The sequence below is a fragment of the Zingiber officinale genome, chromosome 4B (genome assembly GCF_018446385.1).
Source record: "Zingiber officinale cultivar Zhangliang chromosome 4B, Zo_v1.1, whole genome shotgun sequence".
In the NCBI taxonomy this organism is placed as follows: domain Eukaryota; kingdom Viridiplantae; phylum Streptophyta; class Magnoliopsida; order Zingiberales; family Zingiberaceae; genus Zingiber; species Zingiber officinale.
In genome coordinates this window covers 35,022,461-35,038,498 of record NC_055993.1, presented here as the reverse complement: position 1 = coordinate 35,038,498, position 16,038 = coordinate 35,022,461, and positions in this window count along the sequence as shown.

Genomic DNA, 16,038 nt, shown 5'->3' with positions numbered 1-16,038 from the left:
GGAGCGTGCACGTGCCTTTGGAGAGCCCTATATAAGGACCCACCAGACATCGATGGAGGTATGCACTATTATTCACTGTAGCTACGGTCTCATTTCTTCTTCGCTTTACTTCTTTCTGCCGGAGATTTGACTTGAGCGTCGGAGGGCCATCGCCAAGGAACCCCTCCCCGGCTAGGCACTGTGTTTGCAGGTTCATGACGGCAGAGGATCTACTTCTTTGGAGTCTTCAACCAGTCAACAGGAGCTCCATGTCCCTAGCGTCCATTGACTTAGCACTCGGACATGATCAAATTGGCGTCGTCTGTGGGAATGCACCTGAATCCGAGTCAAGGAGATAGAAGAAACTGGACGCCAACACACTGTGACGCTCTCTCAAGAGGAACTTGACGTGCTCGTGCAGGCGCGAGCGGCCAAGATGATAGAGCAACAACAGAAGGCGTTAGCCGAGCGGCTGGCGCAACAAACAACTTTAGCATCTGGAGGCCGAGCGACGCACGAGGACCATCCGGAACAGCTCTCCATATGGGGTCAAAACAAAGGTCCGACTGATACGCAAGCAGAGGCGCCACCCGCGCCGATCCCATTCCACCGGGCTTTGTTCCAGACGCCCTTTGAGATCGCGCAAGCGAATCGAGACCGGTCTTCCTCAGACGAAGCTCCCGCTCGGGATGCAAGAAAGGGCAAAACGCCAGAGCTGACTCATCACCTGAGCGGATCAACCGTCAATTCTCCGAAGCAATTATGCAGGACCCTCTGCCAAGGCACTACACACCCTTGGCGATCGGCGAGTACAACGGATCGACAGACCCAGACGACCACCTCGGCAAGTTCGACAATGCGACAACCCTTCATCAGTACACGGATAGAGTTAAGTGTCGAGTCTTCCTCACTACTTTGTCCGTCTCAGCACAACGTTGGTTTCGAAGGTTGCTAGACGGGTCGATTCATATTTTTTGGGGGGAGAGAGACCACTCGGCTTGACTGAGTTCAGATCAGTTTCTCTTAGAGTTCAGGACTATGTCATGTATAGGTTCCTGACAGCCTGCATATTGCCGATCTCATCTCGGGATGTCCCGAAGATGCGATCTTCACATTCATTCTTTCTATATGCCTTGAGTCATCGGTTGGACATTGATATAGCCTTACACATGTTCCAGAACATCATCTCAGCATCTAGTACAATCACTTCCCGTATAGTGCATATGCCCTACTGCCATATTTTGACTTCCATCTTTTCGACCATCGAGGGTATAGATGTGACCAGAGGAACAATTATCCCTTTAACCATATACGACGAACTAGGGTCACACAGTTGTAGACTAGCCCATGCTGAGGTCAACGCTGATGGAGTTCTAGCCTGGACAGGTCGACCACAGCCAGCCGCTGCCCCTATTGATCCAGAGGCCGAGGATATACCAGGTGAGGGTGAGGAGTGGGACGACTTCTTAGCCGAGGACTTTTTCTCAGATCCTTCCACCTCTGCTGGACCCTCTACATCTGCCGGTCCTTCGACGTCGGCACCACTTTCTGTCGAGGACAGACTCACTCGGCTCGAGATCCAGTCCTCTCAGATGCGACGAGCTGTGCTAGATAGCCATTGCTTCCTTCGATCTATGCGATCCGAGATGGCTGCAGGTTTCGTGTATCTCCGAGGCGAGATACGACGTCAGGGTCAGCCTCAGGCGGCACCCGAGCAGCCTCTAGCCAATCCTCCAGTTGACGATCCGCCTGCTTGACTCTATCTTTTTAGATTGTCTGGATATGTCACTCACTTGTTGGACCTGGATATCCTACTCATCTTTTGGTTGTATCTTGGAGTTGATTATCTTATGTTTAGCTGACTTATGTTTTAATTCAGTACTTATTTGTCCCTTTTTCAAAATTGTGAGTATAATTTCAAAACCACTTTTAAATTGAAATTATACTCTAGGAAAAATAATGATTTCAAAATCCCCTTTTTTTCTTAGAATTTTCAAAAATTGGACTTGGTTTAGGCTTTACCCTAGAAATCATGTTCCCCTAGATTTAAGCCAGAGCATCTCACAAACACCTAGGTATACCTTGCTTGTGCTTGAAAAACATAGAATGGTGTGAGATGCATAGGGTATAGCCTAAACTCAAGAATGCTTATTTCTGTGCATCAATATGAGTCTGGGCGTTAAATACTTTATTAATAGTAATCAAGTCAAATCTTCCAGCTCTAGTCAAATCTAACTGGACTAAAGGACTTAACTCGACTAACCAAGTGAAAGCTGCTGCCCTCTAGGCAATCAGCAAGTAACTAAAGGTTAGACAGTTGGTGAAGGAAATATTAAGATTAAGCATGCTTGTACTTTAGGGCTCTGATACCTGATCAAAACAAATTTTGACTCATGCTTGGACTTAAGGACCAACCAATTTGATTAAATAAACTAAATTAAATATTTAGTTTCTCCCTCTTCTTCCTAAAAATTAAAAAGCTCTTACTCCCATGTTTTCAACAATAAATATTGTTTTAGTCAAATTAAGCTAAGTGTCTTTTTAACTTAAGCTCTATTTTCAAAATTCAATGTTTGCAAAAGACTAAGCTCATATAGAAACCTTCAAACTTTTTCAAACTTAGCAAACCTTCAAATCTAACTTTTTATAAATTCTTGCTAAGCTATTTTTTACTTAGCAAAAAATATTAAAAATCGTTGCTTTCAAAAAGAGACTTCAATTTTCTCTAAGATTTTCAAAATTTAGCTAAGTATATTTAAAAAACAACTAAGTTTCAAAAGTGGCTAAAATTGTCCATCACAGTCTACTATATATTAGCCTTTTAAACTTAGATGAAAATTTTTCCAAAGTCAATTTAGCTTTTATCCAGTCTTTCAAGCCTAATCTGTTTTTCAATAAGAAAAAATTAAAAATTACTTAAAACTGGCTTATTTTTTATATATGACAAAGGGGGAGAGTAGGAAATTCAAATGTAAGTATTCAAAAGGGAAGCCATGTATTAAGGGGGAGCGTCACAAAAATTTAAGTGTTAGCTTAAGTTATGCTTTTATTTGAATTTATATACTTAAGCTTGCTCACTTAAAACCTTTTAATATACTTATGCATTTGTTTTACTTAACTTTGAATTTGGGTTGCCATAATCAAAAATGGGGAGATTGTTGGTGCAGGAAGCATCCGACGATCGAACCTAAGTTTTGATAATGACAAAGGATTCAAAGTTAAGATGTGTGGTGATCTAACGGTCTGAATGAGATTGTAGGAAAGTCCTAAGTGTACTTAGGCAAAATCCCTAACTGTGGTTAGGCAAGGTAAAAACCCTAGGGGGTGATAACCCTAGGTCATAGGGGTGGTAACCCTATGCGGAAAGTCTTGGTGGGTCGAGTGCTTCAGGAAAAAGTCCTAGAGGGTAACCCTAGGTGGAAAGTCCTGGTGTCGCGAACCAGGTGAAAGATTGGACCAGCCGAGAAGCGGAAATCCAGCAGAAAGTCCGGAAGCATCGAGCACCGAGTAAAAGTCCAGTCGATCTGGAGGATCGCACTGGCATCAGGTAAATCTCTTAAGTGGAGTAGGTAAGGACGCGTTCCTCGTGGAGGGAACAGTAGGCGTCGGGTCGACCTAGGGTTTCCGGTTGAAAATCCAAAGTCAGACCCGGATAGTTCGGAGACTGTCATTATATTATGTTATCATAGTTACTGTTGTTTTGTGCTAACTTTGTTTTGCAGGGTAAGTGTTTGGGACTAACACTTTTGCAGGACCAAAGGAGCACAAGTTAACCTAGGATGAATAGTGTTCGAGGCGCCACCATTGTAGCACCCACGAAATGATAAGTTATGCCTATGGATATTTTTCTTTAGAATAAAAGAAAAGAGAAATGGAAATAGAAACCGAAATGAAATAAAAAGAAAGAGAGGTTAAGGTTTGAACCTTGAACCTCCCACAAATGATAGAGTTAAATTGGTGTATGATAACCACTAGAGTAATGAATGATATATGAATAGAAAAGAATGGGAATTATAGTTAAAAGTAAGAATATAATTAAGTAAAGGAACAAGAGAAAATCAAGTATCTTACCTCCTCTTCCTCTTGGTTAAGAAAAGAAGCAAGCAAAGGACAAGTTGCCTTTCTTCCTTCTTTTTGTTCTATTTTCGTGGGAATTAAGAGAGTGAGGAGATAGAGGAGTTAAGGGGATGAATGGGGACATGTTCCATTCTCATTGAGAATAAATAGGAATGAGAGAAGAAAAGGGAAAGAAAGTTGGTTAATTCTTCCTCCTTCTTCTTCCTCCTCCTTCCTTCTCCTTCTTCCTTCCCCACCGAGACCTAAACCTCTCCCTCTCTCATTTCCGAAAATCCAAGCTAAGGTTTTTCTTGCTAAGAAAAACTAATTTACAAGAAGGAGTCCTCAAGATCTACTCCTTACAAGCAAGAGAAGAAAAGAGAGAACTAGGAAGAGAAGTTTCTTCTTCCTCTTCACAAGGGTACCATCTTCCTTAGGAAAAACAAGCAACAAGTTGTAAGTATCCCCTCACCTGTGGTACAAGTTGTTTATGTGTTTTCCATGAGGTTAGAATGCTTGAAAAACCTAGGAACACTTCTTGAAACTTTCGGCCAAAACTTGTATAAAGGATTTAGAGAAGTTTAAGACCTAACTAAGCATGCTTAATATGTTCTTATGATATGTACCCTAGTATGGATGTTTCTTATGCTTGTATGCTTACCTAAGACTTAGATCCATGCTCTTGAATTTTCGGCCAAAGTGTGAATAAAAGATTAGGAAGGCTTAAGACCAAAACTAAATATGCTCACTATGTCCTCATGATATGTACCCTATGATAAGAGATTAGTTTTGTGTTTTTTTTTGTTTTTATGCTTGTATGTTGCTTTAAACCTAAATTCATGCTTATGAAGTGTTCGGCCATGATAGAGAAATTGACTAGAAGTTAAAAATCTAGTCTACAATGACCATGACTTGTGATTAATATGTTATGAAGAGTACTTAGTGTTTTGACACTTGTAGGTTAATTGGAACCTAGATGCATGCCTCCTTATGTTTCGGCCATGATCAATTTTAGGGTCCAAGGAAGCTTAAAATTAAATCTAGCATGCTCATGTATTCCCTTATGATATGATATGAAGTTAGTTTGATATTCATGTTTGTATGTTGTTTAGAGTTTAAATTCTCTCTTTATGAACTTTCGGCCATGATAGAATTCAAGACCTAGGGAAGCTTAAAAATTGGTTTAACATGCTTATGACTTCCCTTATGATATGATATGAAGCTAACATGAGATTCTTATGCTTGTATGTTGTTTAGAGCTTAAAATCCCTCTTCATGAACTTTCGGCCATGATAGAATTCAAGACCTAGGGAAGCTTAAAAATTGGTTTAACATGCTTATGACTTCCCTTATGATATGATATGAAGCTAACATGAGATTCTTATGCTTGTATGTTGTTTAGAGCTTAAATTCTCTCTTCATGAACTTTCGGCCATGATAGAATTCAAGACCTAGGGAAGCTTAAAAATTGGTTTAACATGCTTATGACTTCCCTTATGATATGATAGGAAGTTAACATAAGATTCTTATGCTTGTATGTTGTTTAGAGTTTAGGTTCATACTCTTTGAACCTTCGGCCATGATGGGATTAGGAGCCTAGGAAAGTTTAAAAGTTGATTTAACATGCTCATGACTTTCCTTATGATATGATATGAAGTTAACATGATATTCTCATGCTTGTATGTTGTTTAGAACTTAGTTTCATGCTCCTTACTATTTGGCCAGAACAAGATTTAAATACTTAGGAAGCTTGGAACCTAAACAAAACATACTCATGATGTTCCTTAAAGTATATGATATGAAATTGGTTTAGGGATTCATATGTTTTGTGCCACTTGTAACCTAAGTTCATGCTTACAATGTTTCGGCCACAATTAGGTTAAAAGACCTAGGAAGCTTAGAACCTAACTAAATATGCTCATGATGTTCTTTATGATAAATGCTATGAAATTGAGTTAAGGTTCATATGCTTTGATGTTGCTTGTACCCTAGGGCAACATTTTGAATGTTTCGGCCACCCTATAGGATTTGGTGATTGAGATCCAATTATGAATCATTATGTGTCTCACATGCTACGTTATGAATTAAGAGATGTTAGTTAATGATCCCATGCATGATTATGTTTCTCTATGATAAGTGATGTGTTCATTTATGTATGCTTACGAACCATGCATGATAATGTCTCTTATGATGGGCTATGTGCTCAAGTATGCATCCTTTATGATATGACAAGTAATATGCTCATTTATGTATGCTTATGATCCATGCATGATAATGTCTCTAATGATGTGCTATGTGCTCAAGTATGCATGCTTTATGATATGACAAGAAAAGGCCTAAGAGTTGCTTCCCTAATAGTTGGGACTAAGAGCACTCTTTATGATATGACAAGTAAAGGCCTAAGAGTTGCTTCCCTTTTTGTTGGGACTAAGAGCACTCTTCATGATATGACAAGTTATGATATGATATGTTATGACATGAACCATTATATGACTTGTACCAAGGGTGGGCTCCATAAGCGCCCCTAGGCCGACGGACTATGAACGGGTCTAGTAAAAAGGGATGGGCTCCTTAGTACGCTCCTAGGTCGACGGTCATAGTACGGACCTAGTTCCCTAGTAGGTTCGGGGCTAGCTACCCTGTCCTAGGGATTGCGCGTATTTATGTATGTATGTGGTACAAGCCGGACCCTCATGATGATATTATGTTCAAGTACTATATGATATGTTTTAAGACATCTTGCACATGATATGACATATGTTTTAAAAGGCATCTTGCATGATATTTCTTTATGACATGTTATGCTTTTATGATTTATATGATGTGATGCTCTTTTATTTATGATATGATACATCATGATATTTCTTTATGACATGTTATGCTCTTATGATTTATATGATGTGATGCTCTTTTATTTATGATATGATACATCATGATATTTCTTTATGACATGTTGTGCTCTTATGATTTATATGACATGATGCTCTTTTATTTATGATATGATACATCATGATATTTCTTTATGACATATTATGCTCTTATGATTTATATGACATGATGCTCTTTTATTTATGATATGATATATCATGATATTTCTTTATGACATGTTATGCTCTTATGATTTATATGACATGATGCTCTTATGATTTATGATATGATATAGCATGATGATTTTTATGAGATGATATGTTATGATGCTATGTTTACATGATAGGATGTTTAGATGATTATGTCTCCATTGTTATATGCTTATGTGTTTATGACATGAAATACGTTTTTGTGAGTAAGAAAGGATCTTACTAAGCCTGTGTGTTTATAGCTTATTTTCCTTGTACCGCAGATAAAGACAAAGAATGGATAAACTAGGGGAGCCGCAGGAGAGGCAAGAGATGTGTGTGGTGGTGGCTCGGGTAAGAAAAGAAAAAGACCTGCTTATGTTATTTTATGTTGACATGAACTAAGTTTATTTATGTTAATGTTCCGCATGATTTCATGATATCTATAAATAAGTTCTTCCGCTGTTTTATTTTAAGAAAAAGAAATTTTAATATGCATGTGTAAGTAACCCCGCCTTACTAGCAGGAGGGGGGCGTTACAACCATGGAGTTTGGAGGCGCCTCGGGTGCAAACCGAAGCCAGCTGTCCAGAGGAGTTGGAGGCGCCTTGAAGGAAGCTCAAGGCGCCTTGGACTGGATGCTGAAGGTGCCTTGGAGATCAGTGAAGGTGTGGTGTTAACTTTTTTTTGCATGTCACAAGGCTCACCAAATTGATAAAAATTGGAACTCACATAAACTAAATGAAACACGTGTAGTAAGGAGTCCCAAGTCGTATTTTTCCAAGGGTAACTAGTGTATGTGCGTGAATTCTAGATTCGGTTCCAATCATAATCTAATTTCAATTTGAATACATCTTCTGCCAAAATTAGACAACAACAATCAAAATCAAGATCTAAGAAGATTCACTCTCATCTAAATCTGATTAAAATTCATCTCATTAAATTAAAAACAATTAAATTCGGATTCCTTGGTATCATCCAATCAAATGAATCAATTTCTTCATTCTTAACTCACAATCACAGAAATAACTAAATACAAAGCTCAAACAGAATTATAGAAACTGAGATAACATCCAATTCATAATCACATTCCACTCCACAATCAAGCTCAACATCAAGACTACAATTCTCTATTTCATTCAGCATCGTTAAATAGAGATACACATCCAGAAACATCAAGTTAAACATTCAACAATTCAATTCAATCACGTCACAAAGTATTTATTTGAAAGACAAAGAATTACTAAATTCAAGCATTAAAACTAAGCATGAACTTGTAGAAACGAAATAGGAAATTCATAGTAAAAAGTAAATTGCATCTAAACTATCAGATCCTCAGATCTGAGCAAGATAATGAATAATTCAAAAGAAAACAAAGATGCAGAAAATTAAACTGCAAAACTAAAATCTAAGCCATCTTCAATCCAAACTACTCTTCCAATGAATCTCTCTCTGTCGTCACACAAGGATCCTTAATGAAACCTCACTTTGGACTTGAAGAAGAAGCTCTCAAACACTAAACTCAATTCAGAATTCTCCAGCACCAAAGAACATCTTCCCGGAAAAGCTGGTGAAGATTGAATCTGCCAAGCTCGAAATTCTGCAGATCTGAAATCTGGATTCTCTGGATCGATACTCTCAGATTGAGAGCGAGCCACTATCAACAGAGAAACACCTCAGCTGATGGCTGAAACAGAGAGAATATCCGAACAAATCTAAGCTCCGGAGAGGAAATCGCTGGCGCGTGGAGAGGATCGGAACTTGGAAGCCAACGGATGGAAGCTCCGACGCCAATGAGACTCACTGAGAAGTAGATATGGAAGAGGATGGGGAACACCGGCGTCGCAGCGGAGAAGAAGATCGCACTGTGGAGAAAATCGCGACGCCGAGCTCAGCTACTGTAGCTTCTCACGTGGGTTTTTAAACCTCCTCAGTTTTGATCGGACGGCTGAGGATTCTCGGTGCTTGATCAACGATGGAAAACATCTCAGATCTGGATCAAAAGGTACTGATCTTCATCTATGGTCCAGATGTACTCCTCATTAAGTCGGATGGACCAGATGCTTGACGGATGGCTCAGATCTGCTTGATCTTCAATGGACGGTCCAAATCGATCCAGGTCTTGATCGCCTCATCTTGCCCTAGATTTGAGCCCAAGTATGGTCCAATCTGATCGGGTCCATGACCCTTTTGATGCCTACAAAATAATAAACAAATATTAGCACCAAAATACCATGAAAATAGACTAATTTACAATTAAGTCCAAGATCACATGCAAATTATGAAATGCAATCTAAATGTGAGATTATGCTGTGAATAGTCCAATAAAAACATGCATTATGATTCAAAATAATATAGCTAAAATCATGGTTATCAAGGTGCCTTCAAGTGATAAGGTTCGACCAGTTCAGCTCTTATCTCCGCGGCTGATTCGGCTCACTCAAGGCGCCTTTGATGGGCTTTAAGGCGCCTTGAGCATGCTATAAAAGAAGGGCACGAACAACTCTTCAAGAAATCAATCTTCTAGAGCTCTTTCTCTTGTGCGCTGCTTACGTGACGACCTCGACGTGCTGTTTCAAGATCCCGACGACCCAGAACGTCATTTCTTTAGATTCTGTCGTTCGGTATATTTTTCTTATTGCACTTAATTGTATTAAGCTTGTAATATCTTCGATCTTATAGTTGTTGCCCACCGAAAGCGGTCAACGACCGCGGACCTTCGAGTAGGAGTCGATCTAGGCTCCGAATGAAGTAAATTCTCCTGTGTCTCTGTGTTTGTTTCTTTATTCCGCTGCGTGTTTTAACTCCGATAGTTTTACGAATCGAACGAAATAGCCGCGAGTGCTATTCACCCCCTCCCCCCTCTAGCGCTTCTCGATCCAACACGGGTTGGCGGGGGAGCTGGGGGCGAGCGTATTCGCCTTTTGCCACAATTGAATGGCTGAAGTAGTAGATCGGGATGACGGGCGCCCGAGGATGGCTGAAGTAGCGTATTCGCGTTCGACGTCTCTTGCGAGAGAGTGGAACTTCGTCGCCCGAGGATCCCGATCCCTCAGTAGGAATGACGGGCGGCACGCCATGAACCGAGCCTGGTTCGGTTGCCGCTCCCACGCTGGGAGTCCGTTCGACGATCCCATCGCCCGCAGTTGTATTTTCTCCAGTAGTTGCAGTTTCCCTAGCCGTGCCCTCTTGTGAGCCGACCGAGGTCAAGCCTAGCCGCTCCATCTCCTTGGCAGCAGCCGCCTCAATCTCGGTCTGCTTGGCCTTCATTATCCCGGCAACTCAGGCGCGCATCATAATGTCAGCTGCAAAAGAAAAATAGAATCAGTTAGACTCAAAGGAAGAAGGTTTAAGAAATTTTATACCTAGACTGCTCGGGAGCTGCACTCGGCTCGGACTTAGCCCGAAGATGTACATTATGCCCTCGGGAAGTAATTTGTGAATATCGAACTTCATCCCGACCAGCATGTTGGCTGCATAGAGGTAATCTGGCTGAGTCTTGTATCTCTTCAGCTCAGGCGGAGTTGGCAGAGCGGTCTACCATTGAGTACGGAAGCTTGGCCGATTGGGGAGTCTAATGTAGAAGAAATACTCCTTCCAGTACTTGTTGGAGGAGGGCATTCTATCGAAGAAGACCAAGCCGATGCGGGATTGGAATAGGTAGGTGCCCAACTCGGACTGTTTGGGGTAGTAGAAGTAATGGAAGACCCGAGGGGTCAGCGGGATATTGTGCACTTTGAATAACACAACTACCCCACATAACAATCGGAAGGAATTGGGGACAAGCTGGGCTAGCGGGATACGAAAAAAGTTACAAACTTCAGTTATGAACGGATGAATAGGAAACCAGAGGCCGACCACGAACTGATCCCGTAAGAAGCAAATGGTGCCGGTTGGCGAGTTATGTGGCCGATCGGACAGTCCGACCAGGACAATCTCATGGTCGGGCGGGAGGTCAAAGGCGTTGATGAGATGTGTCGCGTCGCTCACATCGAACCTAGTCTCCATGGTGGTGTACCAGGGACCAGGAGCCGGGTCGATTGGCTGGGAGGAGCTGGCTATAGTTGGAAAATAGAGAAACGGAAGGATTTGCTAAGGGGGTCGACAGAAAATCAAAGAAGAATCGACAAGGGGCTCGCTAAACGGGACGACAGAACACCGAAAAATAGAAAAGGCCAGAAGAAAAGACAAGGAAACAGAAGTTAAAGCTTACAGGAAAATGGATTGCCAGAGGAGAAAGATAGGAGTCGGCGGAGTGTTGGGACGGAATGCTGGAAGCAAGCAGAGTCGCCGGAGCAAGTGGTCGGAGAGCAAAAACAGAACGCGAAGGAAGAAGCGGTGACGCTGAAGCTTTATAAAGATGAGCGCGGCCGATCAGGGTTTTCCGATCTAGGTCATAGGAATCGGAGTGCACATCAGACCGCTGAATTCGAACCGTCAAACGTCACATCAGCAGCTGTCACCTCGGACATGTGGCGACTACGTCAATGACATATGGCATCACCCCACAGGATGACATTTAACGGGCGCGTGCTCAGCCTTAATAGAGGAGATTTGCACGCATCACGAGGAGATTTGGACGGCGTCAGCATTAGCTGACCGGCTCGCACCCCTCCAACAGAGGTAAGGAAAAGTATCCAAAATAGCCAAGTGCAAGACACGAATCGCCGACCAGAGGAGAAAGATCAGTCCTATGGAGACCGAGCGGGGGCCCCGCTCATTCAATGGTCGACTCGCCAACCACTCACCAGACTATTTGTCCAGTCAGTCGGACTTTCAGCCTCCTTCGACTAGACTTGAAGGGAAGACATGTGATCCGGTGGTAAGAGGAGGGGGCCCGCTCGGTAGAAGGTCAAAGTGGTCAACACCTGGCAGACTTCGACCCGGACAGGGTTACCTCCCTGATCAGCAGAAGGATTAGCCGACCCGGCATCTCGACAGCTCGGCTTGAAGCCGAGTTTCCGATGCTCATAAGGCAAAGCAGGAAGAAACGGAGGCCGAGCGGCCCTCCCGCTCGGCTAACAGTAGACATGGCGTCCGGCCGAGCGGGCATTCGCCTGGAGGCCGTCAGCCGACGTGCCTCCGCTCGGCCCGGGAAAGGTGATAGCCTAGCGGTTCCTACGCTCGGCCCGGTAAAGGACAAAGGGAGCAGTTGGCGATATCTTCCTAGGAACTAGTGTCGTCGACAAGAGGCATGGTCAGCAGCTTGATCAGACAGAGAATCGTACGGGAGAAACTTTCACTGTCGCGTCAGAGATATGCTCGTGCTATTAAAGTATGGCGTCCTGCACACTTTCCTGACACATCCATTCCATGCATGCTTTGAGAAGCGTCCACGCCTCAGGGAGCGTGCACGCGCCTTTGGGGAGCCCTATATAAGGACCCCCAAACGTCGATGGAGGTATGCACTATTATTCACTGTAGCTACAGTCTCATTTCTTCTTCGCTCTACTTTTTTCTGTCGGAGATTCGACTTGAGCGTCGGAGGACCATCGCCGGGGAACCCCTCCTCGGCTCGACACTGTGTTTGCAGGTTCACGACGACAGAGGATCTACTTCTTTGGAGTCTTCAACCAGTCAACAGGAGCGCCACGTCCCTAGCGTCCATTGACTCAGCACTCGGACAGGATCAAATATCTTTATTAGAGTGATGAATTCAATTTTTTTATTAAATTTATGATGGCCAAATTACCGCACAAGACTTTAATATGTTTATAATTAAGTCATGCTACACACCGATCCATGGCCACATACTTAACCTCGATTCAGGATAGTGCAATACAATACTCTTTCCAACTTCTCCCAACTAACTAAAATGATCCAAGAAATTTGCATTCTACTATTTAATTTGCCACCCTTGTAGTTGAAATTGGAGTAACCTATCAAATTTAGTGCCTTTCCTTGGACATCAAAAGACATTAAGAATACTCTCTAGATACTTAAGATATTCAAATGTAATTTTTTTTTGCACAAGATTAATATCTTACACACATATCAATTGCAAATAATATATTAGATCTCATAGAAATAAGGTAAAACAAACTACTTATGACACTTAAAAAGTACTTAAGCTCTACTTATTTTGCTTATCTTTGAGATCATGATCCATCTTAATTAATGTTAGAAGTCATTGGAGTTATATAAACTCTTTGACACTTTGCATACCAAACTTTCAAGAAGTTCCTTGTTAGACTGTGTTTAAAGAATATGGTTTCCCTCCTAATTTGTTTGATTTGAAGCTTTAATAGAAATTCAATTCTCCACTTATCTCAGACTCACTCTCTATAATGGTGATAAATTCCCCATATGGTTTATACAAGGATATTGTTATAGATAAGTTCGAGGTCGATTCTTTACATATGTGGAATGCTCCATTGATTGCCTCACTCCTCCCTATATGCACTATTATTAATGGGCGAAGCCCCTGTGATTTATTCCTGGAACAATAAATTCCCCATATGGTTTATACAAGGATACTGCTATAGATAAGTCCGAGGTCGATTCTTTACATATGTGGAATGCTCCATTGATTGCCTCACTCCTCCCTATATGCACTATTATTAATGGGCGAAGCCCCGTGATTTACTCCCTTCCAGGAAGATATTAATCACATGTAGGGATGACGATTTCACCTTTTACCACAAATAAATTGTTTGAGAAAAATTCTTATTTATTGATCTAAAAATAACATTAATCACATGTACTTAATTGAAAAGGTAGGATCCACTCATCTCTTAACATCTTTGAAAATGAAAGAAGGTAGAAAGTCTCGTATACTATGTGCAGAATGTTTGTTTCAAACGATACAAAGCTAAGCTTTCTCAAACTTAAACATACATACGATTTGGAAAATCCAAGTTCTCACTTTATAGACACATCTTCCTAAAGAAAATCATTTAGGACTGTCAAATGGGTGAATTAGGTTAGTAGATGGTTTGATTATAGATGAGTTAGAAAACTTATTTATTTGAGAATTCTTCTTTTGTTATTAAGAGAAAAGGAGTCTTGACGCAACGGTAAAATTATTATTTTGTAACCAAAAGATCACGGATTTGAATTCTAAAAATAGTCTTTGGTAAAAAAAGTAAGATAAGACTGTGCACAATAGATCCTTCTCCGAAATTCCGAATAGTGGGAGCTTCATGCACTGGAATACCTTTTTTCTTTTATTATTAAAATTAATCAATAGGAATAAACAACTTATCGTAAAAATGCATAAAATAAATAGTTTAATGCTTAACATCAAAAGTTTTACTCATTTCTAAATGTGACAAAAATCTAAAAAAAAACATAATAATTTTACATGAAAATTCTTTTTTTCTTTATAAATATGTTTTATTATATATCTACACAATTTTTTCCATGAATTTTTAATTTTAATTTTTTTTGTATGAATTTCAAAATTTAATAGCTCAACATTGCAGTTTACTATATTATTTTCAAATATTCAGGTGTTACAGTTCAACTAATCTTGAAGATAATTAATTTAGTCATATGAATATTTTCCATCAACTATTTAGGTAAATCAAAAAATATAAATAATAGTCCACACAATAACCCAACGATCCTAGTAATTCAAATAAAGACAAATTTCTTATGCTCCACCATGAAAGGATTCAAAAATTAGACGAGGGTTTATATTATGATTGAACAAAGTTTTGTCATAGGATATTTTGAAATATAAAATTTATTTATAATAGAATAGATATTTATATCTTTAGTTAAATCTCATCCAATATGGAATATCAAACCATCTCATCCAATATGGAATATCAAACCATCTCATCCAATATGGAATATCAAACCATCTTTTAAAAAAAATGATTCTTTATTTTATTTCCAAGTATTGTCTTTGGATGCTTCGCTGAAAAAGTTCATGATGATAAAAACAAATACTGTCTAAATAAAATAAATCAATGTAGTCAAAATGAATCCGATACAGGAAGTCAGACAAACTCGACTATCGAAGATTCATTGCAAGAGTGAAGTTTAAATTTGATATTGAAATAAAATTCAAAATGAATAATTTGTGGTAAATCATACTAAAAATAGCCAGAATATCTAATATAATAACCACATAAAATAAACATAATATTTTATAAAGGGTATTTTTAATTAAACTAACCAAATTGGATGGGTCAATTTAAGCGGTTCAATGCGCTTTAATTAGGAAGCGCATTCCAAAGGGTTGGCTCCACTGGTAATCATCTTATCTCCTAAAAAACAGGCATCGACGCCAGTCAATATAAACCATGTTAAGCCCTCCCGCCGCCACCGCTCTAACATCCTTAAAAGCTGCCAAGAAAAAGAGACAGCCAACCGACACTCCTGGTATATTCAATTGGCGAGAGTTTAATTACTGATTAATCGATCAAATTATATTTTTTTTATTAAAAAAATAGATCCTGAAGCAGAGGTGGTGTCGTCATCACTGAGGAATAGGATGCTGATGGAGTCAGATGCACCGGCACTGGCTCAGGCACAAAGTTGCCTTGGAAGTTGATGCGGTGGCCGGAAGGAGGAGGAATTGGCTCGTCGGCAACAGGGAGGAATTGGCTCGTCGGCAACAGGGAGGAATTGTGTGTTTGTGTCTGGAGCAAAGATGCCCGTACCACAAGAAAATAAAAATTTAGGCTGGGCTATAGCCCAGGATAGCTACAACATGAATCTGTCTTTGTGCTCCACCATAGCCTATTGGCTGGGATGAGATCCTCTGATCCGTAAAACTGGACCAATCCCTGATCTAGCCTTTACATTGGTGGGGAGCAATGGCCTCCTACCCATAGTTTGCAAAATCGAGATCCGGATCGTAGGATCGTACGATCCTACGATCCGGAAATCCAAAATCGATTCAGGATTGTGCAAAATCGGATCGCAAAATTGGATTTGCAGTAGGATCGCAACAGGATCTGTAGGATCGGAACAGAATCGGTAGGATCAGAGCAGGA